Source organism: Myotis nattereri (assembly GCF_964212035.1).
Source record: "Myotis nattereri genome assembly, chromosome: 3".
Lineage (NCBI taxonomy): Eukaryota > Metazoa > Chordata > Mammalia > Chiroptera > Vespertilionidae > Myotis > Myotis nattereri.
The window spans coordinates 156,930,455-156,958,107 of record NC_138077.1 but is presented as its reverse complement, the minus strand read 5'-3'; the positions used below and the strand labels follow the sequence as shown (position 1 = coordinate 156,958,107).

General features: G+C 41.0%; 1 pseudogene across 1 annotated transcript in view; it reads left to right on the top strand.

The window, feature by feature from the left end:
• The window catches only part of LOC308515519 (large ribosomal subunit protein P1-like), a 120,266-nt pseudogene extending 95,405 nt beyond the window's left edge, over positions 1-24,861 (top strand). The window contains exon 3 of the transcript in view: positions 24,541-24,861. The product of the transcript in view is annotated as a large ribosomal subunit protein P1-like (transcript). The remainder of the gene's footprint in view (positions 1-24,540) is intronic.
• The last annotated feature ends 2,792 nt before the right edge of the window (positions 24,862-27,653 follow it).

Here is a 27,653-nt window from a genome sequence, read left to right as displayed (position 1 = left end):
TTAAAAAAAAAAAAAAAAAAGATTCTCTTTATCTTTAAAAAAAAAAAAAAAAAAAAAAATTTCAATATAATATTTATAATGAAAACCTGTGGCTTTGTTTCTCTATAGTTGACAGGGGTCAAGACATCTTTATTTTCTGTTTCTAATCATCAGTACTTGCTTCTGTTTTGAATGGTTGAAACCTGGTATATCCTTCTGTTTTGGGTGTTGTTTTTTTCAAAAGTACAGTTATTCAGGCATAAGTAAACGTGGTACTCAAAACCCCTATAACCATATCAAAATTACAACAAAACTGTAGAATAAACATAATTCAAAACCACCTGAAACCTAGTTAAACATAAGTCTTCCAACAAAGGGTGTAAATAAGAAGCCATGTTGAGACTGGTAGGAGGAGCAGGTACATGGAAACAGTTGATCCCACACTCATGTGTAGCGGATAAAAATCAGGAGCTATATCTCAGTTGCAGATGCCCCCTACTGAGAAGTGAGGGGCAGGGGGTGTCCCAGTCACAAACCAGGCTTCCCCAACCCAAGATTATAATGCTGGAAAAGAAGTCCCCAAAACTTCTGGTTGTGAAAACTAGTATGTATTACAGCTGAGTGGGATGAGTGCTCCTGGAATCCCAGGTGTTCCTCTTAAAGGGCCTCTATGGACTTACTCAGATTCAGTCATTCTGAGCTCCATCACTGGGGTAGCAGCTTGAGAAGTGCCAAGGACATACTGGGGAGTGGTGGTGAGGGGGGTTCTGAACTGTAGTCTTTAGGACGAGGGCTGGAGAGGCAGCTTTCTCCCAGACAGAAATGCTGACAGAAGCAATTGTTCCTTTGCTGGGCCCTCCCCCAACAAAGCCGACAGGCAGGCGCCATATCTGAGTCTCCATCAAGTTTGCTAACACTGTTCACCCTGCCCAGGTGATTCCCTGAGACCCCACCCAATGTGCTATATCTTGGCTCATCCTGCAGACCACAAGTAAGCAGCATCTGACCTCACAGTGCCTTGAAACTCTCGCTAAGTGTCCCCAGGCCTGATACTAATGGCAGCCATACTTGGTGCACCGCTTGGTCTCTCCGGGCACCTCCAAGCCCAGCACAAGTAGCAGCCATCTGCAGATTGCTCTGTAACTCAGGCTGGGTGGCCCTGGGCAGGATACAATCGGCAGATGACCTTCTTGGAGGGACCCAGAGCCAGCACACCGTCGGACACCATCAGAATCTGTTAAAGCACCAACCAACTACCTCCAGTACTGACACACTCAAGCAGTGGCCTTAGTGAGCACCAGATCCCTGCTGAAGTGAGTCCTGCTCCATGGAGTTGTCCCATGGCAGGTCTTCTGCTGTGGTCAGTTGCTGCCAGTCTTCTTAAAAAAAAAGGTAAAAAATGTGAATAATAAAATGGTCAAGGATACATAGATATAATCCATATATGCATTGCAGCATTATTTACAATAGCCAGATATGGAAGCAATGTCATCGATAGATGAATGAATAAAGAAGTAGTGCATATATTCAATGGAATAAGACTCAGTCAGAAAAAAAAAATGAAATCTTTCCATCTGCAAAAACATGGATGGATCTAGAAGGTATTGTACTGAGTGAAAGAAATCAGACAGAAAAAACAAATGACATAGGATTTTATATTTAAATGTGGACCCTAAAAAAACAAATGAAACAAACAAGCAGAACAGAAACAAACTCATAGATGCAGAGAACATTTTGACAGTTGCCAGATGGAAGGTGGATTTAGGAGATGGGTAAAAAGGATGAAGGATGAAGAAGTATAAGTTGATACTTACAGAATAGTCATGGTAATATAAATTACAGCACAGGGAATATAGCCAGTAATATTATAATTATGTATGGTGTCTGATGGGTATTGGATTTACCAAGGTGATTCCTTCATAAGTTATTTAAATGTCTCATCATTGGGTTGTACACCTGAAACTAATATAATATTGCACATCAACTGTAATTGAAAAATTATTTTTTAAAAGTATAGTTATTAAAACATAGAAAGTCTTGGCTGTTTCCTTTAAAGTATTAGTGGCTGTTAAGGTTTGTTGCTTTTTGTTTGTTTGTTTACTTTAGTACTCAAAGTTTACTGATTAAAAGCAGTCTATAGTTCTTAGACACATAGAAGTATTAATAACATTTTCCATGTACTTTATTGGCGTTCTTTCTCAAACAGTTTTTTTGTTAAATGTTTTTAATTTCTTCAGTTATAAATTTCATGCTATGTGCAAAGAAGTGATTCTAGAAATAAAATACATAACTAATGTTTTATGCACTTTGGGATACAAATAAAAACAAGCCTGTTTTCTTTTTTAAAATATATTTTTATTGATTTTAGAGAGGAAGGGAGAGGGAGAGCGAGAGATAGAAACCTCAATGATTAGAGAGAATCATTGATCGGCTGCCTCCTGCACACCACCTACTGGGGATCAAGCTTGCAACCAGGTATGAAAGTCCCATGTCCCACGTGGTTCAGTGTTCGGGCTCTGGAAGAGGGGCCACACACAAATGAAAGAGACGAGACTAGAAATAATAATTTGAAAATTGGGAGGCCAGGTGAGAGTCCATCCCAAGAGGATGGACTCCGCTTGTGCTCAGGCTTTGCCATCCTTTTATTCAGTTTGGGATACACCTATAGCCCTTAGGCAGGCAAGTTCCAGTAACAGACAGACTACCTTATCAGTAAGGATTTACATGACTATCTGGTGGGGAAGTTGCTTCAGCTACCATTGTTTCCACTAAACAGTGGGTGCAGAGCCCAGACTTTGGCCAGGGCTCAAGGGTCACCAGCATTCTGGGCTCCTTGTCCACACCTCTCTGCTAGTGAAGACAATGGGCGGTTTTCCACAACCCAATCATGTGCCCTTGACCAGAATTGAACCCTGGACCCTTCAGCCCACAGACCAATGCTCTATCCACTGAACCAAACCAGCTAAGGCTAAGTCTGTTCTGTTTTTCTCCTTTGCACATAGCTCACTACATTCCCAATCATCCCTGGGAGTCAGGTGTGGTCCTGTCATTGAGTTCTGATCAACTGAAAAGGATAAACATAACATGTGCCACTTCCAGATTCACCTTATTTAAAGCCATTTCATTAGATCCTCAACATTCTTTTACTTTCTACATGATCTTGAGACAAATGCTGAAGATCGTAGATCAACAAGATGGAACAAGACTGGGTTCCAGAATCACTATTCAGAAGAGAGCCACACATGGGCCAGGAACATCAGTTTGATAGGTTACGTGAACAACTTCCATTGTGTTAAGCCCCTGAAATCTGTGAATTTGCCTATTACAACAACTAGCATTACCCTTACTAATACAGAAGTCATTAAGGTCAGAAATATATGTCAATATATTCTATATTTTCTACTGGTGTTCTTCCTCCTTATTCGGACTTCAGGCTTCTAGCCCTTGATGTAATACTGAAGTCCACTGAGACAACAGTGCTTGGAGTTTAATTGAAAGGCATAACTACTGTGCAACAGTCCTTTTAATCAAGATGTTAAAAAGATGTTAAAAGGGAACTTTATTAAACTGTGATTGAATATATAAAATTAAAATGTAATGCATTTTAAATATATTAGCTCAAATTATAAAATATTAAATTAAGATTTAATATATTAAATTAAGCATGGATTAAATTAGATTGAAAAAAATACTTTGAAACATCTCAAATACACCAGAGGGATTATTAACCATTTTATTTAAAAGTGAAAGTCTAGCAAGTATCAGAGAGATAAAGGGGGGACTATCAAAGGGACCCTCGCCACATGGGTATATAGCAGTTGCTCCACAAAGTAAATGAGATTATCAAAAGACAAGTGGAAATTTGGTTCTGGATTAAAGAGTGTGAGAGTAAGAGCAAAATGTAACAACATGTTGACTACACCAGACCCATGAGATCCCAGTGGCAGTGCCAACCCTGATGGTGAGCACATGGCTCATCCATTTAAAGCTGTTATCTTTTCCCATGCCCAACATAAAAGCTTCTTGAAAGTGATTTTGTTGTTTGTACTTGTATGTTTTCATGAGACAGGCTGGCTCTAACAGATACTGACCCTTGGGTCTAACAGGAGACTTTTCACAGGGTAAAAAAAAAAAATAAAGAGCAAAGTATCTTCAACTAAAAAGTGTCCACTGAAGAAAAAAAATAACACACATGAATCTATTTTTTATGTTTAATCATGAAGATAAATAAGTGGAAACAATTGTATTAAACTTAATAAATGCTGCCGCAAAACTCTTTAAATAAATGTTGTCTCATCTAGTTTTTACCATGCTCTAATAAGAAATGTATTACTTTCCCAATTATACAGATGAGAAAATTACAAATCAGAGAGAACAAGATATTTACTAGAAAGGAAACCGCTAGAAAGGCATGTAACCAGATTCAAGGTTTTAACATCTCAACCCCAAATCTCATGCTCTTGCCATTAACGTAACATTCATGTGTGTGCATGCATGTATGTAGCCTGGATGACAACAGTGGTCTATATTTACGGTTGGATTATATCCATAAAGGAAGTCAGGCAGTTTCCCAGATGACAAATCACTATGCATAATCACAAATTAAAATACAGATCTGAATTAAAATACAGATGATAATACTAAATAATAATTACAGCAGTTACCATTTATTAAGTATTTAATGGTGTGAAACACAATGATAAATACTTTGCTTGCAATAACTCATTTGATGATCTCAGCAATTTGTGAAATAAGCACTATCGATGCCTCTTTTTTACATGTCAGAAACCTGAGGCTTCGCTTAAGAAACTGCCCAAGGCCACAAAGTTCTTAAGACACAGGCTGGACAGAAAGCAGAATTGCCTCGTCCTCCCTTCCAGGTAAGCAGTGTCCATCAATGTGCCTGAGATGTTTGGATGAACTGAGATGAGAGGCTGAGGATTGTGGAGCACCTTAGATTCTACTCTAATTCTGCTCCGATAGCTTTCTCTGAGTCTTGGAACCTATCAGGCTTACTTTACATTTTTGTCTTAATATTGAAATAAGCAATGAGATTTGTCTGGGTGGTTTTAGGGCCAGACAGGTGAATAAAGTCTCATTTTACTTAATATGTTTACTCACTTAATTTCATTCTTCACCCACAGAAATCTGACTTCCATCTTTTCCAATTCACCAAAGTTTGCCAGTGACAATTATTAAATCTCAATGGCGTCTTTCTAGAGCTCATTGGTTTTTTGCTGTAGCCAAATTTCCATCTCAACCTGGCTGCTCCATTTTAACCTTCTACACTTGTTTATCTTCCTGGACTAGTCTGGCTCCTACCACAGGTGCCAACTGTATACTAATGACACCATGTTTCTTCTCTAATATTTCTTTTTTTTAAAATATATTTTATTGATTTTTTACAGAGAGGAGGGGAGAGAGATAGAGAGTTAGAAACATCGATGAGAGAGAATCATCGATCAGCTGCCTCCTGCACATCTCCTACTGGGGATATGCCCGCAACCCAGGTACATGCCCTTGACCGGAATCGAACCTGGGACCTCTCAGTCCGCAGGCCGACGCTCCATCCACTGAGCCAAACCGGCTTCGGCCTCTAATATTTCTTATTTTGGTCAAAGGTAAAACCTTCCGGAAGCTTTTTTCATGATCTCCAAAGCCAAATTTCCAACCCCCTGAATATTAATATATCTAGACACCTATATCTAGCTATTAAATATAATGTACTCTAAACTGATCTTAACTAAGGGGTGGTTAAGAACATGCACAGTGCAGCCTAATTCTTTAACTTAACTAGGTGTGACATTGGGCAAGTTATTTAATGTCTGTCTCATTTTCTTACTCTGTAATGCGGGGATGATTAGAGTACCTTCCCCATGCTATGACTAGTTCTAGTCTGTCCAGGTCTTTTTGTCTAGTTTCTCTGTATCTATTGATTTCCATTCATGTACTATGCTAGCAAGCTTCTGAATGTTCACTGAATCATTCCAACATAGTTATAGTCAAAAGTTCACCGTGTCTATCTGCATATTATCAAACATGAACTTTAGGAATGAGGTGTATCATAAATTTCTCTGGTTCCGGTAATTTTTCTAATTTAATCAGGAAAGCCATAAAATGTTAGAACTTTAGAAAGCTCAACTTTTTGGTGCCAGTGCAACAGAATGTCTGCTGTAGCTGCACGTGTTACCTGAGAAAGGCTTTCCTTTATGTGCCGTGCCAGCTCAGCCAAGGGTTCGGTGAGCCTGAGGGGTGGGGGGAAGAGAGGGAATGGCGAAGGATGTAGAAAAGACACACAAAGAGAATAAGCTGGGTCTAGGTGGATCTCCTGTGCCTGGCTGAGGCCACAGAGAGAGATCCAGACAGCAAGCTGAGCCTTTATTTTATAGCCAGAGGTAAACAAGATAGTGGTCACTCTAGTTACAATGTTCTTGCAAGTTTCACTTGTTTTGGCAGCACCTCCCAGAGCCCATTAGCTACCCAGATAAGATCTAGGGAGTGTCATAAGGTCAAGCCTAATTATGCTAAGAGGGTTGTGCCCTCTAAGTTGGGACTTGTTTGTGGCTTTGCCAACAGGTCAGTCCGAGGATTAACCCTATAGCCACTCCCTACACCTTCATGTATTCTATACCTGGGAAAGAATATAACCTACGGACTGTAAAGGACATTCTTTCTATTTTCCTGAAGAAGACCAAGCTCAAACAAATTCAAAGATAAGTGCTAAACACACACACACACACACACACATACACACACACACACACGTTTCCTCTTCTCAGGGTGAGTCCATGAGTGAGTCATTGAGTTTAAGCTACTTTCAGTATAGGACTAGCAAACTTGCCATCACCCAAATGTGTAATTTAACTATTTTAAGCTTAGTTATGAGCCTATATTTGCACCAATCATTCACTGTTTATAATACTTTTTTGTTCATTTGATGCATTTCTGTTCATGCTTCAAATCCCTTCTACCATCTCCACTTTAATAGTGTCTTTCCTGATTCATTTAGACAAAATTATAGCACTTTGTATACATAATAATAATGACAACCTATTTGATGATGATATCAGGTCCTGTGTGCCTAGTAAGGAGCAAATCCTAACAATTATTAGGTAGTACTTACCTATGCTTTACAGATGAGAAAATGGACATTCTGTGAGATTGAGTAACTTGTTCAAGCACACATGTAACATGCACAAAACTAAAATTTAAACCCAGTCTTTCTGCTGTTAGCTCACATGGCCCCTCCTACCACTACTTTTTGCATACAGCCTAATTAACACTTCTCTCCTTGACTACCTCAGCTGATACAATGCAATCTCAAGAACAAACATAATTTTTAATTCCACTTCTCTAATGCAATCCTATATAATAAAAACCTAATATGCTAAGTGTCCTGTTGTCCAGTTGACTGTTCAACCAATCAAAGCATAATATGCTAATGACATGCTAAGGCCACTCAACCACTCACTATGACATGCACTGACCACTAGGAGGCAGACGCTCCGACTGGTACGTTAGGTACGTTAGCTTACTGCTAGGGTCTGGCTGATCGGGACTGAGTGAGACGGGCAGATCATGCATGCCCTGGAGCCCTCCCACAGTCACTCCCCTGCTGGCCAACCTCCCTTGTCCCTCTCCAGTCCCAATCGTGCACCAGTGGGGTCCCTCAGTCTGGCCTGCACCCTCTCACAATCTGGGACCCCTTGGGGGATGTCCGAGAGCTGGTGTCGGCCCGATAATGGAATGACGGTTGCTATAACGTGCACTGACCACCAGGAAGCAGATACTCAATGCAGGAGCTGCCACCTGGTGGTCAGCGCATTCCCACAGGGGGAGCACCGTTTAGCCAGAAGCCAGACTCACAGCTAGCAAGTGCAGTGGCAGTGGTGGAGCTTCTCCTGCCTCCGTGGTGGTGCTAAAGATGTCTGACTGCTAGCTTAGGCCCGCTTCCAGGGAATCACCAGTGGGGAAGCGGGTGCTTCCAGGGAAGCGGGCCTAAGCTGGCAGTTGGACATCCCCTGAGAGCTCCTGGACTGCAAGAGGGTGCATGCCAGGCTGAGGGACAATCCCCCAACTGTACGAATTTTGTGCACTGGACCTATAGTATCTAACATAAAAAGCTTTAAACATTTGTTGAATAAATAAATTAGTAAACTAAATAGTAATCAAATGCCACATTTGCACTGAAAATACAATATGTTCTTGCTTAAGAGTTAATGACAAGAAAATAGAAGACACTCTCAACTTCATTATCTTACAATATCCCAGTTACAGTAGTATGGAATAGTGTGAAGGTATAAGAATAGTCATGCTTGATTCACATTTATGATTTTGATTTTGCCAATACCAGGATTGGTAAAGTCATATAACTTCTCTGTTACATGACTTCATTGTTTCTCGAAAGCCAAACAGTTACATTATATAATAAAAAAGCTGATTTATTACTCTAACAATATGTCACTTACCTCTAAGAAGGTCAATCATTGGTAGCATGACATAGTTCATATGTGTAAATCACTGGCATTAAGTGGTTTGGTTTTAACCAAAAATTGGTTTGAAGGATTTATAAATAACAACAGATTCCACTTCAGAAAGCATGGTTTATGAATCTGTTAATTTTTATTAAGGGGTATGGATAGCAGAAAGTTTCATCTAAGCATTTTGCTTTTGTTATCTTATTTTCTCTGAAACACTGAGTTTCAGTTTTCTGTCTTTATAATGGACAATCTGTAAAAATATAAAAAGTCCAAACCAGAAACAAACATGTAGTAAGTACTAGACAAATATCCTTTTCCTTTCCCTTCCTACCTCTAATCATTTCTCTTGCTACCTATAGATATTTAATGTCTTGTCCATCCAACTCCTTACATACAGAACTGATCTTCAAAACATAGTTAGCATTTAATAGAGTTCCAAAACTGGCCAATCAAAGCAGGGTTCCACTTCACCATCAGTATGCAGGGTCCACACAAGTGGTGGATTATCCGCCCTGATCCAAATTATTTGAGGTTCACAGCCAGAGGTGCACCAGTTTGCCTTCTTCAAATTGGATTCTTCTATTTACTTTACACTGACTCAGCTGTGGGAATAGCAAAGCTTTCATATTCAACCAGAAATACAAATTTCAAGTTTTAGCATTATTGCTATACTGTACACTTTCATCAACACCAACTTTTAACATATTTATTCTCCTGAAAAAACTGAAAAGTAATTGGAAAAATAAATACTTCTTCAACGCAACCTTGAGAAACTAGTTAAACAGTTATAGAATGCTTATATTTATCAAGCACTTGTATTGTACAAGGCATTACAAAAGTGGCAACTTGCCCTAACCGGTTTGGCTCAGAAGATAGAGCTTCAGCCTGCAGAGTCAAGGTTTGATTCTGGTCAAGGGCATGTACCTTGGTTGCAGGCACATCCCCAGTAGGGGGCGTGCAAGAGGCAGCTGATTGATGTTTCTCTCTCATCGATGTTTCTAACTTTCCATCCCTCTCCCCTCCTCTCTGTAAAAAATCAATAAAATATATATTTTTTTTAAAAAGTGGCAACTAGCAGACATGGAACCAAGTGACAAGATGGACTCTCCAACTCTGTACCCTTGATTCCACTATAACAAAATAAGAAAAGCTAACATCTACCAATTAAGATATAAATGTGATTTCATGAGTTGTCAATGGTTCCCCATAACTTTTACAAACTTATTACTTACGTTTTTACCAATAGCTTCAAAATCTGAAACATAGCTTTAAGTTTTAAGATAATTTTTTTTTAGCATCAACATTGTCAAGGAGGGTCTTAAACATTGTTGAATATGATGCTCTTAATTGCAGATTGTATATATGTGGCCCCTTAGCTTTCAGTGTGATCCCACAAAGTATTGTTTCACAAACATTTAGGCCAAGTTATCCAGGATATTTTTGTCCTGCTTCTCCATCTAATAATGTAAGAACTGAAAGTATTGTTAAAGAAGTCACTAAACAACCGTTTTGGTTATGATACAAAGACATTTCACATTTTTTTAATAAAAAGATGATAGGGGAAATTAGTCACTAGTTGATCATAACTGGGCAGAAAATTGCTAAGTTTACAAATACTACTTAAAAACAGAGAAAAAAACCTTATGAATGAAATGGCACAAAATATCATGGTTCATTAGCCTTAACTTCCTGATACCTATTGAATTAACCATAGGCTTTTAAATGGTTCTTTTTATGCAAACGTTTTTTAAAATTAAAAAATATTAATCATTAAATTAACCAAATACAAAATTAATAAGTATAGAAAATATAATTATTAAATATCTATAATTTTAAAATATCTAAAGCCTCTTCCTTGAAGATTACAATGTGACAAAATATTTAAATTCAACCAAATTAATTATTATGAAGCAGCTTTATTTTAATTCTTTGATTAACTGAATTTAAGAAAGTGTTTAGCAACCTGTTTATGTGTTATTATGTGTTGTAATTAAAGCAGTAAATGTATTCATAGACACATTTATTTTAAAAATATAATAGCATGTGTTTAGAATTCTTAGTTTTGTTAACAATAAAGTTGCAAAAAAGTTAAAAACTCTTGAAAGCTCCATGTCTCTGTATCTTCATTTTATTCTTCATTTGTTTGTAGTGCCTAAGTAAGGATTTTCTTGGTTGATAATATTAAGCTTTATTATCATTGCACAAATTTCCACATGAGTGAGACTCTCCTTAAGTTTAGGTGTTGAATTCTTAAATAAACTATTAAAAATCTGATGTTGGCGTTAAAGTAAAATGAAACAGTGTAAAATGTATACAAAGGTATCCAGGTCTGGTCACACACAACATTTTCTTCATTTTCCCCAGAAACAATAAGGGAAAATAACTTATTAGGTTCCCTTACTTTTTATTTCTGTTTCTAATATTTGTGTGTGTGAGTCACCTGAAATGGAATCAAATGTTTATTAAATACATTTCTAACTGAAAAATTAAGTAAATTTTTTTTTTACTTTTTTTATCAATTACTTTGAAATCTACTTTAATAATAAATATTACAAATGGGGCAAAAATAGATGGACAGTTATGAGTATGTGAAACAGTTTATTCTTGTATTATTATTTATCATTGTATTATTTTCCACATAAAAAACTGTAAACCTACTTTTGCCCACATTGTATTTTTATTTTAACATGTTTGAGAGCTAAAACATATTGTGAATAATAATATTTTCCTTGAGGATATCTCTGCATCTAATTTTCATAATTATTTTATATATACCTCTAGGGACCATTCTGCATAGAAGGTTATAATTATAAGAATTTGTTTATAAATATTACATTTTAAAGATTTAAGCCATATCTGTCTATGCCATGTAAACATACATATACAGTACTGTATATTAAAATCACAGTTCACTAGTTGCTCACTTAACAGAACAGTTTTGTTTAATACACTATTAAATCATGTTTAAAACTTAAGCTTGAAATTCTATAACTCAATGTGCACTTTAAATAGAAATTAAACTTTTCATTTGGTTTTAATATTAGAGCTATTTTCATGGTTGATAGTACAGCATTTGCTTAGCAACAAAACTTGCTTCCATTTGATTTTTGAAGGCCTGATTTAGTTTAAACATTACATATGTATTTTGGCTGAATGTAAACTTATCACAGATGTATGATTTTAAATTATAAGAATGCTTGCAAAACCGGGCAATCTGAGCTCAGACCACTGTATCAGATAGTATAGATATCATTAAAACATTTCGTTTGTGTAATGTTCAGATAAAAATCATTCTACCATCTGAACGTAAGAACTGGAGTTTTTAGGAAAAGTCAATACTTTTCAGGAAGAGAGCCTTCTGAAATTCAGGTTTAGCTCAGAAGGTAACTAATGCTGGACTACATAATGAGTTACTAATTAAAAAATCAGACATCAATGGTCTCAAAAAGTAATGTTTGCCAAGAAATCCCAGAGGACAGATTGGCATCAGTAGATACTTAATAAGTGTTTGTGGAATAAATGGGCAAATAAACACTCAAGTTCAAAGCAGGTAAAGTTTGATGTAAATGGTGTTTGTTACTGCAACCTTTCAGACCCTCACTGTTGGAGCCACACAGTAACCAGAGATGAGTAGGTCTATGAAGGAGGAGAGAAACCACAGGCTCCCTGTTCAAAAGCAGAGGTGCTAAATATTACCAGAGATTTTTGTGTGAACCTGAATGCAACCACTGCTTAGTAACTAAAAGAGAATCATAAAATAGTGATTGCCATTTATAAAACAACCAGAGGCCGGGTGCACAAAAATTTGTGCACTCGGGGGGCGGGGAAGGGCGGGTCCCTCAGCCCGGCCTGTGCCCTCTCGCAGTCTGGGACCCCTCGGGAGATAACAACCTGCTGGCTTAGGCCTGCTCCTGGGTGGCAGAGGGCAGGCCCAATCCCTAGGTGCAGCCCCTGGTCGGACTCAGAGCAGGGCCGATTGGGGAGTTGGAGCGCCACCCCTGGTCATGCACAGAGCAGGGCGGATCAGGAGGTTGTGATGCCACCCTCAGTCACGCTCAGGGTAGGGCCGATAGGGGGTTGGGGCACCGCTCCCTGTCACACTCAAGGCAGGGTCGATGGGGAGGTTGCGACGCCACCCCCTGTCACTCACAGAGCAAGGCCCATCAGGGGGTTGGGGAGCTCCCCCCTGTCACGCACAGAGCAGGGCCAATCAGGGGCTTGGGGTGCCGCCACTGTCACACTCAGGGTAGGGCCGATGGGGAGGTTATGGCTCTACCCCATCACAGAGCAGGGCCCGTGGGGGGGGAGGGTTGGGGCGCCGCACCCTGTCACACGCAGAGCTGCAGGGCGATCAGGAGGTTGGGGAGCTCCCCCCTATCAGGCACAGAGCAGGCCTGATCAGGGGGTTGGGGTACCTTCCCCTGTCACGAACAGAGCAGGACAGATAGTGAGGTTGTGGCCCTGCCCCCTGTCACACACATAGCCTCAGGGCGATCAGGGGGTTTGGGCGCTGCCCCCTGTCACACTGATCCCGGTGCCGGGAGGCTTCGCAGCTCTGCTGATCCTGGTGCTGGGAGGCATATTACCCTTTTACTATATAGGATAGAGGCCTGGTGCACGGGTGGGGGCCAGCTGTTTTGCCCTGAAGGGTGTCCTGGATCAGGGTGGGGGTCCCCATTGGGGAGCCTGGCCAGCCTGGGTGAGGGGATGATGGCTGTTTGCAGCTGGTCACACCCCCTTCAGGGTGGGGGTCCCCACTGGGGTGCCTGGCCAGTCTGGGTGAGGGGCTGAGGGCTGTTTTCAGGCTGGCAGGTGACTGAAGCTCCCAACTGCTCCTTTTTTTCTTCTTTTTTTTTAATTCTGGGCCAGCTTTAGCTCTGGCTCCAGCTCTGAGGCCTCTGCTGCTGAAAGCAGGTATCTGGTTTGTTTGGGTTCTATAATCAAAACTCTGTATCAGTTCCAGCTCTGAGATCCCGGCGGGCTGAAAGCAGGTTTCTGGGGTTTTGTTTACCTTCTATATTTGTAACAATGTCTCAAACTGCAAGCTCAGAGGCCAGTAAGGCAGGTGGGGAACGTTGGAGTCCTCCGTCACTGAAGCAAGCAAGCCTCATGTTAGTTTCAAGCTGCCTGGCTGCCGGCCGCCATCTTGGCTGGCAGTTAATTTGCATATCTCGCTGATTAGCCAATGGGAAGGGTAGCAGATGTAGGCTAATTACCATGTTTCTCTTTTATTAGATAGGATGTCATTAGATATTCTTTGAGAGATCAAATTTCTTACTAAATATCAATTTTAGCCCCAAGTTGAGTTCTTTTTTAACAACCAAGCATAATATATATACCCTATCTAATAATAGAGAAACATGGTAATTAGCCGTACCTCCGCTAACCTTACCATTGGCTAGTCAGCAGGATATGCAAATTAACTGCCAACCAAGATGGCGGCCAGCAGCCAGGCAGCTTGAAGCGAACGGGAGGCTTGCTTGCTCCAGTGACGGAGGAAGCTAATGTTCCCCGCCTGCCTTGCCGGCCTCTGAGCTTGCAGTTTAAGAAACATTGTTACAAATATAGAAGGTAAACCAAACCCCAGAAACTTGCTTTCAGCCAGCCGGGCTTCAGCCAGCAGGACTGCAACATTGTTTCAATTATAGAACAAACGCAGATCCCCGCTTTCAGCCAGCTGGGATCTCAGAGCTGGAGTGAGCAGGACCGCAACAGTGTTACAATTATAGAACCCAAGCAAACCAGATACCTGCTTTCAGTAGCCAAGGCCTAAGAGCTGGAGCCAAGCCTCAGAGCTAAAGCTGGTCCAGAATAAAAGAAAAAAGAAAAAAAGGAGCAGTTGGGAGCTTCAGTCACCCACCAGCCTGAAAACGGCCCTCAGCCCCTCACCCAGACTGGTCAGGCACCCCAGTGGGGACCCCCACCCTGAAGGAGGTGTGGGGGCTCATCATCCTCTCATCCAGGCTGGCCAGGCACCTCAGTGGGGACCTCCACCCTGATCCAGAACACCCTTCAGGGCAAACCAGCCGGCCCTCACCCATGCACCAGGCCTCTATCCTATATAGTAAAAGGGTAATATGCCTCCAAGCACTGGGATCAGCAGAGCTGCGAGGCCTCCTGGCCCCTGGAGCAGCGTGACAGGGGGCAGCGACAAAACCCCCTGATCGCCCTGCGGCTCTGTGTGTGACAGAGGGCGTGGCCACAACCTCCCTATCTGTCCTGCTCTGTTCGTGACAGGGGAAGGCGCCCCAACCCCCTGATCAGCCCTGCTCTGTGCCTAATTGGGGGGAGCTCCCCAACCCCCTGATCGCCCTGTGTCTCTGGGTGTGACAGGGTGCGGCGCACCAACCCCCCCCCCCCACGGGCCCTGCTCTGTGTGTGACGGGGTAGAGCCATAACCTCCCCATCGGCCCTGCCCTGAGTGTGACAGTGGTGGCACCCCAACCCCCTGATCGGCCCTGCTCTGTGGGTGATAGAGGGCGGCGCCCAAACCCCCTGATCCACCCTGCTCTGTGTGTGACAGGGGGCGGTGCCCCAACTCCCCTATTGGCCCTACTCTGTATGTGACAGGGGGGAGCTCCTCAACCCCCTGATCCACCCTGCTCTGTGTGTGACAGGGGGCGGTGCCCCAACTCCCCTATTGGCCCTACTCTGTATGTGACAGGGGGGAGCTCCCCAACCCCCTGATCGGCCCTGCTCTGTTTGTGACAGTGTACGGAGCCCCAACCCCCCTGATGGGCCCTGCTCTGTGCGTGACAGGGGGTGGCACCACAACCTCCCTATCGACCCTACCATGAGCGTGACTAGGGGTGGCATCGCAACCTCCTGATCCGCCCTGCTCTGTGCATGACAGGGGGGGGTGCCCCTACTCCCCAATCGGCCCTACTCTGAGCCTGACCAGGGGCTGCACCTAGGGATTGGGCCTGCCCTCTGCCACCCAGGAGCAGGCCTAAGCCTGCAGGTCGTTATCTCCTGAGGGGTCCCAGACTGCGAGAGGGCACAGGCCAGGCTGAGGGACCCCGTCTCCCCCGCCCCCAAGTGCACAAATTTTTGTGCACCGCGCCTCTAGTATATATATATTAAGAGCTGGGGTGGGGGGGATGAAGGAATAAATAAAATGTTCTCAGAAGAGCAGTTGTTTTTTTTCCCCCCCATTTCACATGATTGGATATTTCAGCAAACATTTTATGCTATAAAATAAGATTTGCATATGTTTTTCAAAATTTCAACATATAGAGCAATTTTATGAAAACCAAAACTTTGTCATTTGTCTTCAGTTTACCAGAAGACACTTTAATGCATGTAATTCATTTCTATGAAGTAAAATGTATTAAGACTCTTTAATATAAGATAGAGAACGTGGCTAGGGAATTGAAGGTCAGGAACCCTGAGTTAGCATTTTAGCTTTGCCAATCACAGACATGCAGTTTAACCAGGTTGATTTTTACTTCCATAAGGAAGAGTATTGAAATAATAGTATTTAGCCCCATAGGGTTGTTTTGAGAATGAGCCATCTTGTTGCAAATGCTACATTAGTGCTGTATTCAACCAACAAATTAATTACTGGCCAGCACTGGGCTAGCTGCTGGGAACAAAAAGTAAAAATATGTAACTTTCTTGCCCTTGAGAAGCTCACTCTCTAATGAAAAAACAGACGTGAAGTTACAACACATGGTAATAAATCTCTAACACAACCTCATACTGAGTTCTTAGGCACCTGGATTGCACATGGAAATGAAATTCAAAAAACATGGTTTCATCATAGAATATTCCACTTGTTCTACTTTCTTGTCTATGGTAATCGCAGTGGCAATGAGACTGCAAAAGTCAAGTCAGCAAAAGCAATTCCCAGCTCCTTTTGAGGTATGAGGACATGGAAAATCTCCATTCCCAGGAAGCTGTGAGATCATGTCTGATTTAAGTCCCAATCATAAACAAAGCAGGCCTCACGCTGGGCTTCAAGTGTAGACTTTCATGTCCAGTCCCTGTAACGAGGTGATAAGGCCTGTGTCACAGTTAGTCAGTAGCAGGCGATGGCAATTAACAGGATTGCACTAACCTGGAGATGTGCCAAGCCGGCAAAAGAAGGATTAGAAAGTAAATGAAGTGAGCAACCATGAACCAGCAAATGGGGCTTAATGGACAGTACAAGTCAGTGAGGCAAAAATAGGCCAATTTGTTCTCATTGATTTTCACTGCCCATTGAGCTGCATTCCTCTTTTGCTTTCTAATGCATTTATCTTGGCCTAGGCAAGTTCTCTGCTGTTATTCTGAGGACAATTGCATTGACCGGGACAACACCATGAATGACTAGAGTGGACCAAAGTGAAATTTTACCTACAGAGTTCTGTTTTAGGCGCCCTGACGTGATGTTCTGATGACTTGAAGAGTCAGAGAAAGAAATTCCAATGAGGGCTTTGCATTATAACCCATGAGGTCCCTGAGGGGGCTTTGTTGAGAGGAATGGAAGTAAATATTGCAGAATTGCATTTGACTTGTGTGTTCTCCCTTATTTATAAATAATTCATCAAAGTAAATGAAAACACTCTGACTTGCCATCCCACTCATTCTGAATCATGTCCAGTGGAAGTGCCAAATGATTTCTGCTGCTGAGAGTAAATAAAACGTGGTGACCATTTGTTGTTCGCTGGTTATTATAAGAGAAAAGTGGTGCAGCTACTGAATCTCTAAGAATAAGCCAATGGTGCCCGGGAGGCTAGGACACTAAGCAGTATCTCCACCTGGCATTAGCCCTTTCTACTTGCCTCTCTATTTCTTTTCCCTCACCACTTCTTGTCTCCTGGCTTTTTCCCTTCTTTGTTTCATTTACTTTGGCTCTATCACTCCTCTCTCTTCTCCTGCCCTGCTTACTATATGTTTTCTTCTTTCTTATTCTCCCTACTCCAAAAAGTAAATATACTGCCTACAACATCAAAAGCCCATCAGGATCATTCACATTTGTCCACTGGATTATCTGAAAATTATGTTGCACATGATTTCTTCATAGCCCTACCACTTACTGGTATGATTAATCTCAGAACGAATTGGCTTCTGAGATTTTGAAATTCCATCAGTTTATTACGGGGAACATTTTTTCTATCCAGTTTCAAGTGAAACTGAACATCTTGCCATGAATTTGAGTCAAGTTTTTCATGTCTTTAAAAGAAACTCAGACGGGACAGAAAATATTGATCTACCCATAACAGAAAGATTGTATTATGTTAAAAAGTAATGGACAATGTGCACAGAGAATTGTGGTTGGTGATTACCTCAGTGTGAATCTCCCTCTGAAAGAGGCCGCACTGGAACATTCAGCAATTCAGAGTCCCTTACGCATTACAGAGAGCAAGAGGAGCGCAGTGGTCACCCATGCTGCACTCAAGGAGGCCTCTGAGTTTTCCTTGGCTACACGGGACCTAATATAGCTCGTGAGGGCTAATGAGATTCCAACCTGACAAGGAATGGCTGCACGCCTGTAAAAGATTTTTTTTTCCCCTTCAAGTTAATTAACAGGCTTTTTCATAAGTTCAGTCAAATAATCATTATTTTCTCTAGTTACCATTGTAAACAATGACTCATTCAATTATTTGGCACTGTGACATGCATACCAAGAAATGATGAGGAAAGCTGGTGAGTCTACTGACTTGACCACAAATATGTGATTCCTTTGTTTTGTTTTTTTGTATGTTTTTAACTAATCAACTAGAAAAAAAAAGTAATAAGCTTAAAGAAAAATTAAAAAGAAACAAACCAAAAATCAAAAAGATAATATCTTCAATAAAAGGAAAACAAGGGAGAAGGAAAGAGGAAGAGAGGAATGGGATAAATCTTGGATGTCACAGGTTATGTTATCGTTGGTTATTAGTTCTCTCCTCGCCGATGCTTTGCTTCCCAATAGACTGCTCTGCTCCCCTTCCATTAAGAAACTTTTATTCCTTAGATGCACCCTGGGAATTAAACATTCAGCTGCTAAGGTACTTTCCTGGAGCTGTTGCTACTGAACCCAGAAGAGATGCAGGGGGCATTTAAAAATCCAAAAGTGTTAACTGCAGCTGCTAAGCAGAAAAAGGAGCCTTATTCTAAGTTATGCATTGCACGACACATGCATTTTATGTTTCTTCATATGTTTCCAAAGAAGCATGTGCAACATATCACACTCACACTGTCACCATCTGAAACACAGAGAGCAGCACACAAGCAAATGTTTCAGTGAGAGTATATTGTGTTCGCCTGTCCCACCTGAGGCACCTGGAAATAACTATATTTCCACACACACTGTAGCTTTGCTTTAACAAATTGGAAGCTTCTGTGCTGAAACTAATTTAATTTTGGCTAGATTAATTTACACTAATAAGGGCTTTCTGAATATTTTATTTTTCCTGTGGATTAATCAGAATATTCTCTGAAATTGATCTGCATTTCTCTATTTCTTTCCCAACTCCTATTCATTATATCATATTTTCATCCTGAAAATTATACATTTTTTCATATCACTCCTGTATTTAAAAATCATCAATGGTTTTCTCGTTGCCAAAAAATTAAGCTCAAGAGCCTTAGTTTAACATTTAAATTTCTCTAACATCTGGCCTCAGCTTGCCTATGGTAATCTGCCTCATTCCCTCCACTTTTAAATATAATTCTGCATCAAAGTGGTCACTGCTGTCCCATTAAAAATTTTTGCAACCCCTCCCCAAAATAAAAAAAAATCCCAAGGGTTTTCTGAATACTAATTATATTTCTCTTTGCTTAAAATGAATAGCTCCCCCCCTTCCATCTGCCTTTACTCTGTCTACTTCACAGTGTCCACTTGCTGGGGAAGGATTTCTCCTCGTGCGCATGGCTCTTGGGACTAGTAGAGTCCCCTGGTAAATATGTAGCTGGAGTACAAAAAAAAAACCTAGAAACTAGGAAGAGGGACTGGGTTTTAGCTCCAGCCCTAATACACAGCAATAATATGACCTTCAATAAGTCACTTACCCCTCTTGCCCCCCATTTCCTCATTTGTAAAATAGGCTTAATACCAACTACCTTGAATGCCTCAATTTCAAAATCACATAAGAAAATGTCTGAACAAAGCACTTTGAAAATAATAAAGAACTCTTCAAATATAACATATGATGACAATTATCTTCAAAAGAACTAGCATTTCATGAGCACTTATAATATGCCAGGCAATGTTCTGGCTAATAATAACAACATTATGATTGGTATTGTCATTATTTACATTTTGTAAATGATAAAGCAAAAAGCTAAGTGATTTGTCCAAATTTAAAAAATAATAATAATAATAATAATAATAATAATAATGGGTAAGAAAAAGAACTGTAATTCAAACAAAGGTAACTGGGCACTATAGCCTGCTTTCATCATACTACATTTTACTGCCTCCCATTCTGTCTTAAATTCATTATTAACATGTATTAGTCTCATGAAGTTCCTAAGGCCAATCATCACAGCTCATCTTCTTTGTATCTTCCACACAATTTTCACACTCGCTCTTACCTTGTAAGAATGCTTGTCACATGGCTCATGGGGATGACTCATCTTCAGAACTTTGCTCAAATGACATCTTCTGTATTAGGTCTTCTCTAATGATGATATTAAAAATTATAATATTCCAATCTTTCCTATCCACCTCATCAACTTTATCTTCTCCAATTCATTTATTAGGTCCTACCCATTTTATATATTTATGTGTTTTCATTGCCTTGTTCCATTAGAATGTAAGTTCCATGAAAGCTGGGATTTCTGCTGTTTTATTTACTACTAGAGGACCAGTGCACGAATCTGTGCATGGGTGGGGTCCCTCTGGCTGGCCTGTGGGGATTGGGCCAAATCCCATAATCCAACACTCCCTGCAGCTCCTACCTGCTGCTCCCACTCATCCCGGCCCCACTGCGTCTGCTGTGGGCTCGCACCTAATCAGCCCAATCAGGAGAGGTTCATGCTGGCTATGAGCTCTGCTTCTGGTGCCCTCCCAAGGGGAGTGGCCTGTAGGATCAGGCTGAAATGGGCTCTCCGACATCCTGGAAGAGAAAGGGAAAGACAGAGAAAAACATCAAAGTGATAGGAACACTTTGATTGGTTGCCTCCTGCATGAACCCTGACCTGGGCCCCGGCCAGGGAGGAGCCTGCAACCTAAGTACATGCCCTTGATCAGAACTGAACCCAGACCCTGAGGCCAGAAGGCCGAGGCATTATCCACTGAGCCAAACCGGCTAGGGCAGGATGTGACATTTCTTAGCTCTCCAGCAGCAGGCCTTCGTTTTTTTCTCCAGGAGTGTGGTGGAAAAACCCTAGATCACCTTTTTAGATTCTTAATACCCAAGTTATTAAGAATATCACCAGTGGCATACAGGGAGCTTAGCCAAAGAGAGGTCAGAAAAGGTGTTTCCTCTGTAGTTCACACCGATCGCTGGCTCTGCCCCTGCCCAGGCCTAAAGCCTCTGACCAAGACTTTAAGCCTGGGCAGGGGACCTCCAGCTTTTTCCGATTGCCGGCTCCACCCCTGCCCAGGCCTAAAGCCTCTGGCCCAGGCTTTAGGCTTGAGCAGGGACCCCCTTCGGCTCCGATTGCAGGCTTGGCCCTGCCCAGGAGCCTCCTGGCTCAGGCCCTTCCTAGGCTGCTCAAGGCCCACACGGGGCCTACCTCGGAGTGACCTGGGTGCCGATGATGTTTCCGGGACCCAGGCCAGGCCACTGGGCGCCTATGTATGCAAATTAACCACCATCTTTGTTGGGTTAATTTGCATACTCATCCGATTGGCTGGTGGGCATAGCGGAGTGACACCAATTTGCATGTTTCTCTTTTATTAGTGTAGATTGTATTGTTTTTCATATAAATTACTGTAAACCTGTTTTTGTCTCACTGTGCATATTCCTATTGATCATGGAATAAAATCTAAAAATTCCCAATTATGAGCTACAAGTCATTTTAGGACATAGTCTCCCTCTGCATGTATATGTTCAGCTCTTTTCACTCCCCACTTCAGAGGCAAAATAGCAGAGTAACTACAGCACAAGCTCTGCAGACAAGCTACCTGGGCTTGAATCTCTTGGTCACATCAATCTCTTTAAGTCTCATGTTCCCCATCTGTAAAATGGGCATAGAAATATTAGCTAAATCCTAGAGTCCTTATGAAGAGAAATGAAATTATCACATGAAACACTAAACAAACTGCCCAGCACAAAGTAAATTTTGAGTCATTGCTCTTTTTATGACTCTCCCTCCTCATGCATTTGTGTCTCTGAACATCAGGTTCTTCTGTGTAAAACACTTTCCGCTAACTTATCCAAATAGCAAATACCTACTTATTTTTCATGTCTCAACTCAAATGCTGTTTTCTCTGAGAGGACTTCCCTGACTTTGCAATTCAGACTAAGCAATTACCCCTCTGAAGTCCCAACTTCATATCACACATATTTTGACTTTGATAACATTATGCTCCATTAGTTTCCTACTGGAATATAAATACCTCAAAGACAGAAAACATTAATTTAACTTTTGTGTCACCAGTGCCTGACACATAGTTATCACTCAGTAACAATGTATTGACTACATGAATTAATGAGTTGAGTTTTCACTTATTTGCTTTTAAGTAAGATTCAGCCCTCAAAATACATCTATGTGTACTCTAATTTAAATTAAGTGATTATTTATATGTTCAGTGAAAATTCTTTCAGTATACTTTGTAGGAGGCAACACTTTTCCCTTCATCCTGATGTTTTGTTTTGTGTGTTTTTTCAATGTGAAACAAGGTCAACTTATGCAAATTCTTAGTCTTTCAACTTTTTCATTCACTCCTTATCACATATGAGTTCTTAATTACATAGAGGAGTTTGGAATAAACACTGCTCCAGCGGGGCCAAATTTCTCTCCTGCTCTTTTAAGAGTGGATCTACCTACAAAGAGTACAAGTTCTTAATTGCCATGTCAAATATTCAGCTTGACCATGAAAATCTTGCCCTCATGGTGGAAGCTCTTGGCTGCTCCAAATTCTACCAATTTTGAGTTTCATTATTAGGAAGCTAGTTTGTCATCAATTATAAACTACATTGGCCAGTGAGAGCAGTATCAGTAATAAAGCTATTTTTGTTTCCCATTCTCCTTCCCCTTTAATCCTTTTTTTTTCAATTCATTTAGAATTCAGATGTGGGAAAATGAGTCTCTTTACCAGACCCCTGAAACCCCAAAGATCTTTTATAATTTAATTATGCTTGCACTATGACCTAAATTAAAATATATTACCCATCATTGTTCCCATGCCTGTAAATTGGGTCCATGTATCTCAAGGAACCTTGAGTGTATATAAGAATCTGCACACAGACACACAAAATGTTCACTATGATTCTGAATTAAAATGAAGCAAACCTTTTGAATTCACTATGACACTAAAGTAAAGCCTGGTCTCCCCCACCAATATAAATCAGTGTGGTGGTACTCAAATAATATGTTAGAGAGAAAGAAGTATAGACCCAGCCGGTGAGCTCATTTGGTTGGAATACTCACAGTCATCCTGTGGGCTGAAGGGTTGCTGATTAGATTCCTCTCCTCCCCCATAGAAGGCATGCAAGAGGCAGAAGAGACAGCCAAGGAAGGTTTCTCTCCCTCTCCCTTCCTCCTCTAAAATTCAACAAAGAGAGAGAGAGAGAGAGAGAGAGAGAGAGAGAGAGAGAGAGAGAGATTCTAACATGCTATTTATCTTGTGTTAATTTTATATTTATGCATGTTTCATGGATCCACTTCTACTACTTTCCATTGAAAATAAGCCTCTAATAAATAAACTATTTTTTTCTACTCATTAACATAGTGAAAGACAATTTCAGGTTAAAGTGTCATATCAGATTGTGTCTATTCACTAATCAAACATGATTATAAGTGACAGAAGTGGTTTGCATTTTTATTTTATAAAATTATAATATTATAAAACATGAGAATAAGAAGTTAAACATATTATATTCATATTAAAATATATTTTCAGAAAAAGTAAGGAAAATAATTTCTCATCACTGTGTAATTATGATTCTAAGATTTCACTAAGGAATTATCACAAGGTATCAACTTTATTCAGTAGTTTACATTTTCATATATGGTTTCTGTATTTCAGTAACTTTTACCTGAAAAAGCAAGAGCCAGCCATAAAGGGCACATTTTACTCATTTCTTTGCATTCAACTAAAATATTTTTCACACATGCAGGCTGTTTGTTCAAAAGTTTTATACCCATGAACACTCAGATACAAATCATATTTTTTCTTTCTTAAATCTAGAATAGGTTGCAACTGATGAAATATTTGTGAATGTAGGGCATGTAGAAGTCCAATATATACTGGGTGATATCTCTGCAAGGTATTATCTTAAATTCTTTGAAATGTCAATTGCCACAAGACTAATATTTAGATCCCATCCAATTTTCTGAATACCTTCAAAAACTTTATTAATTCATTAAATTAACTAAGATATTAGAATGGTGCCTTTATAGTAATATTATTCTGCTCCAGTATAAATTAATGATTTCTGCCCTTTATGTATGCCTGTACCAGATGATGTCTCTGTATTGAATAAGATCTCTTGAACAAACTCTCTCTCTTACTTACAGTTTCTCTCTGTGTGTGTTTCTATCTGTAAAGTGTAGGCAGAATCTATTTTTATATTTTAAAATTTCAATAAAAACATTCTTGCATTTACTTTTGTATTTATTATAGTACATTCTTGATCTAATGATACAAGATAAGGTATGACATAAATGGTATGCAGTGGTCGGCAAACTGCGGCGAGCCACATGCGGCTCTTTGGCCCCCTGAGTGTGGCTCTTCCACAAAATACCGCGTGCGGGCGCGTATGTACAGTGCAATTGAAACTTCGTGGCCCATGTACAGAAGTCAGTATTTTGTGGAAGAGCCACACTCAAGGGGCCAAAGAGCTGCATGTGGCTCGCGAGCCACGGTTTGCCAGCCACTGGTATAGACTAATCAACACCTTTAAAATTATACTAAATGTTTAACTGTCACATTACCTTTTCTGCCTTGGAAGACCTGGTTTAAAAAAGCTCATAACTGGGCCCTCACTTATCTGGGGACTAGCAGCCCTTGCCTAGCACTGGCCAATACCATAGCCACCCTTTGGAGCTCATCTGCATCTACTCGGCCCTTACCCTGCGAACATGAGGTGATAGTGACAGAGGACAAGATCAATGCCCTCATTAAAGCAGCTGGTGTAAATGCTGAACCTTTCTGGCCAGGCTTGTTTGCGAAGGCTCTGGCCAATGTCAACATCGGAGCCTCATCGGCAGTGTAGGTTCTGGTGGACCTGGCCAGACAGCGAGTGCTGCCTCAACTGAAAAGGAGAAAGGGGAAGCAAAGAAAGAAGAATCCGATGACATGGGCTTCGCTCTTTTTGACTAAAGCTCTTTTGTAACACCTTCAATAAAAAGCTGAACTCTGGGGGGAAAGAAAGCTCATAACTGGAAGATGGTACCGTAGGTAAATGCCTATACTCCTTGCCTCCCACAACCACATGAAAATTACAACTAAAATACAGAACAACCATCATCCAGAACCACCAGAAAGCTGGTTGAATGGAAGTCCTACAACTAGAGAAATAAAGAAGAAAGCACACTGATACTGGTAGGAGGTGCTGAGGCGCAGTGCAGGCTGTCTGGCACCCACATGTGCTGCTTTTTAATCAGGAGGGAGATCTCTGTGGAGGCCACCTGGAGGAGCAAGGGATTCCAGGTTCACACCAAACCCCCAACTCAGGCTCCCAGAGCCATAAAAACCAGTGTGGATTGGAGCTCAGTGACACCGAGGCTGCTAGAGATCCAGCTATTCCTCTTAAAAGGATGGCACCATGAATTGAACTTATAAGGCCCTGCTTCCTCTGAGCTCCAGCACCAGGATGATGCTCTGGGGACACATTTGTCTGGCATTGAGGCAGGAAATTAGGGACAGGAACTTAGGGACAGTTTTCTCCCAGATAGAGGTACTCACAGAGATCATTGTTCCTCTTCTGGGACTTCCCTGGTCTCAGGGCTGACTGGCAGCCATTTTTGTTTGCTCCATCCTGGTGATTCCCTAAAATCCCACCTCATCCAAATTATAACCCCACCCAAGTTGCCTGCAATGGCTTTTGCATATGAATTGCCAGTTCTTGAAAATCTCAAACAACCTGCAGCTGGGTCAGGGAGCCCCAAACATATAAGCATAAGTGATGGATGTGGTCAACAGGGGGTGAGGGTGGATGGGGGTCATTGGGGGGATAAGGATACATTTTAATATCTTTTTCAATAAATGAAGGGGGGAAAAAGCCCAACACCTGGCACTAGCACTAGCCTGCTTTGCTTCATAGCTGGGCCTCATCTGGGCACTTCTAAACCCCATACAAAGAGAAGGAATCTGCAGATTTCTCTGTAGCTCCTGCTGGGTAGCCCCAGGCAGTGGCTGACTTTGCACCTCCCTGGAGATGCAAGAGTCAGTGTACCTAGTGGTCAGTGTCAGACCATAGCAGACTACAGCTCTACACATCCATAAGCAATACACTCAAGGGGCAGACTCAGTGAGCACCAAGTCCTGCTCCATAAGGGTGTCTTCTGCACAGCAGCTCTCTGATTGTAGCTGCAGCTGGTCCTCACAGCAAACTGGCCTGGAGATCAATTCCTCCCAGTGACACCAACAGCAATCAAGTCTCAACTACAACAAGACTGTGCTTACAACCCACAAATAGGTGCACTTAGAGTTCCCAGCTCAGGTGATTGGGGAGACTGAGTCACTGGGCCCTCTCTATAGGACACAAAGTCACTCTACCAACTGAAGGAGATATAGCAGCTCTACCCAATACATAAAAACAAACACAGGGAAGTAGCAAAAATGTGAAGACGAAGAAACATGTCACAAATGAAAGAAATGGAAGAAAGCAAACTACTGGATATAGAATTCAAAACCACAGTTATAAGGTTATTCAAGAATTTTCTAAAAACCTCCAAGGGACTTAGTGAGAATGTCAAACATAAAAAAGGACCAGTCAGAAATTAAGCATACACTGATTAAAATAAAGAATAATATACAGGGATTCAACAGTATACTAGAGGATCCTGGGAACCAAATCAATGACTTGAAATATGAGGAAGCAAAAAACACCCAACCATGAGAGCAAAAGGAAATAATCCAAAAATATTAAGATAGTGCAAGGAGCCCCTGGAACACCTTCAAGCGTACCAACTTTGGCATTATGGGGGTGCCAGAAGAAGAGAGAGAGCAAGATATTGAAAACCTATTTGAAGTCATAAAGACAGAAAACTTCCCCTACCTGGTGAAAGAAATAGACTTACAAGTCCAGGAAGCACAGAGAGTCCCAAACAAGAAGAATCCAAAGAGGACCACACCAAGACTCATCATAATTAAAATGCCAAGGACTAAAGACAGTGAATCTTAAAAGTAGCAAGAGAAAAGCAGTCAGTTACTTATAGGGGAGTGCCCATACGACTGTCAGCTGATTTCTCAACAGAAACTATTCAAGGCCAGAAGGGAGTGGCAAGACATATTCAAAATGATTTATAGCAAGGGCCTACAACCAAGATTACTCTACCCAGCAAAGCTATCATTGAGAATTGAAGGTCAGATAAAGAGGTTCACAGACAAGAAAAAGCTAAAGGAGTTTATCACCACCAAACCAGTATTATGTGAAATTTTGAAAGGTATTCTTTAAGAAGAGGAAGACAAAGAAAAGGATCAATAATATGAACAACAAAATGGCAACAAATACATACCTATCAATAATTGAATCTAAAAATCAAAATAAACTAATAAGAAATCTAATGAACAGAATAAACTGGTGAATAAAATAGGATCAGAGGCATTGAAATTGAATAGACTGATGATTCTCAGAGAGAAGGGGGGTGGGAAGATATTAAACAAAGATCTTATATGCATATACCTGTATGGGTTACCTATGGACACAGAAAATAGGGTGGCAAAGGCCTGGGGTGGGGTGGAAACTGGGTGGAGGGAGGCAATGGGGGGGCGGTAAGGGACATCTGTAATAATCTCAACAATAAAGATTTAAAAAAAATGTTCAAAACTGAAAAAAATTGTAAATTTATAATTGGAAGAAAAGAAAATGCCATTAAAAGAAACAAGAGTGCCCTCATTCATTGAAAATTTCAACAATATTTATCCAAAGGCTTATGATGTGCTCAATA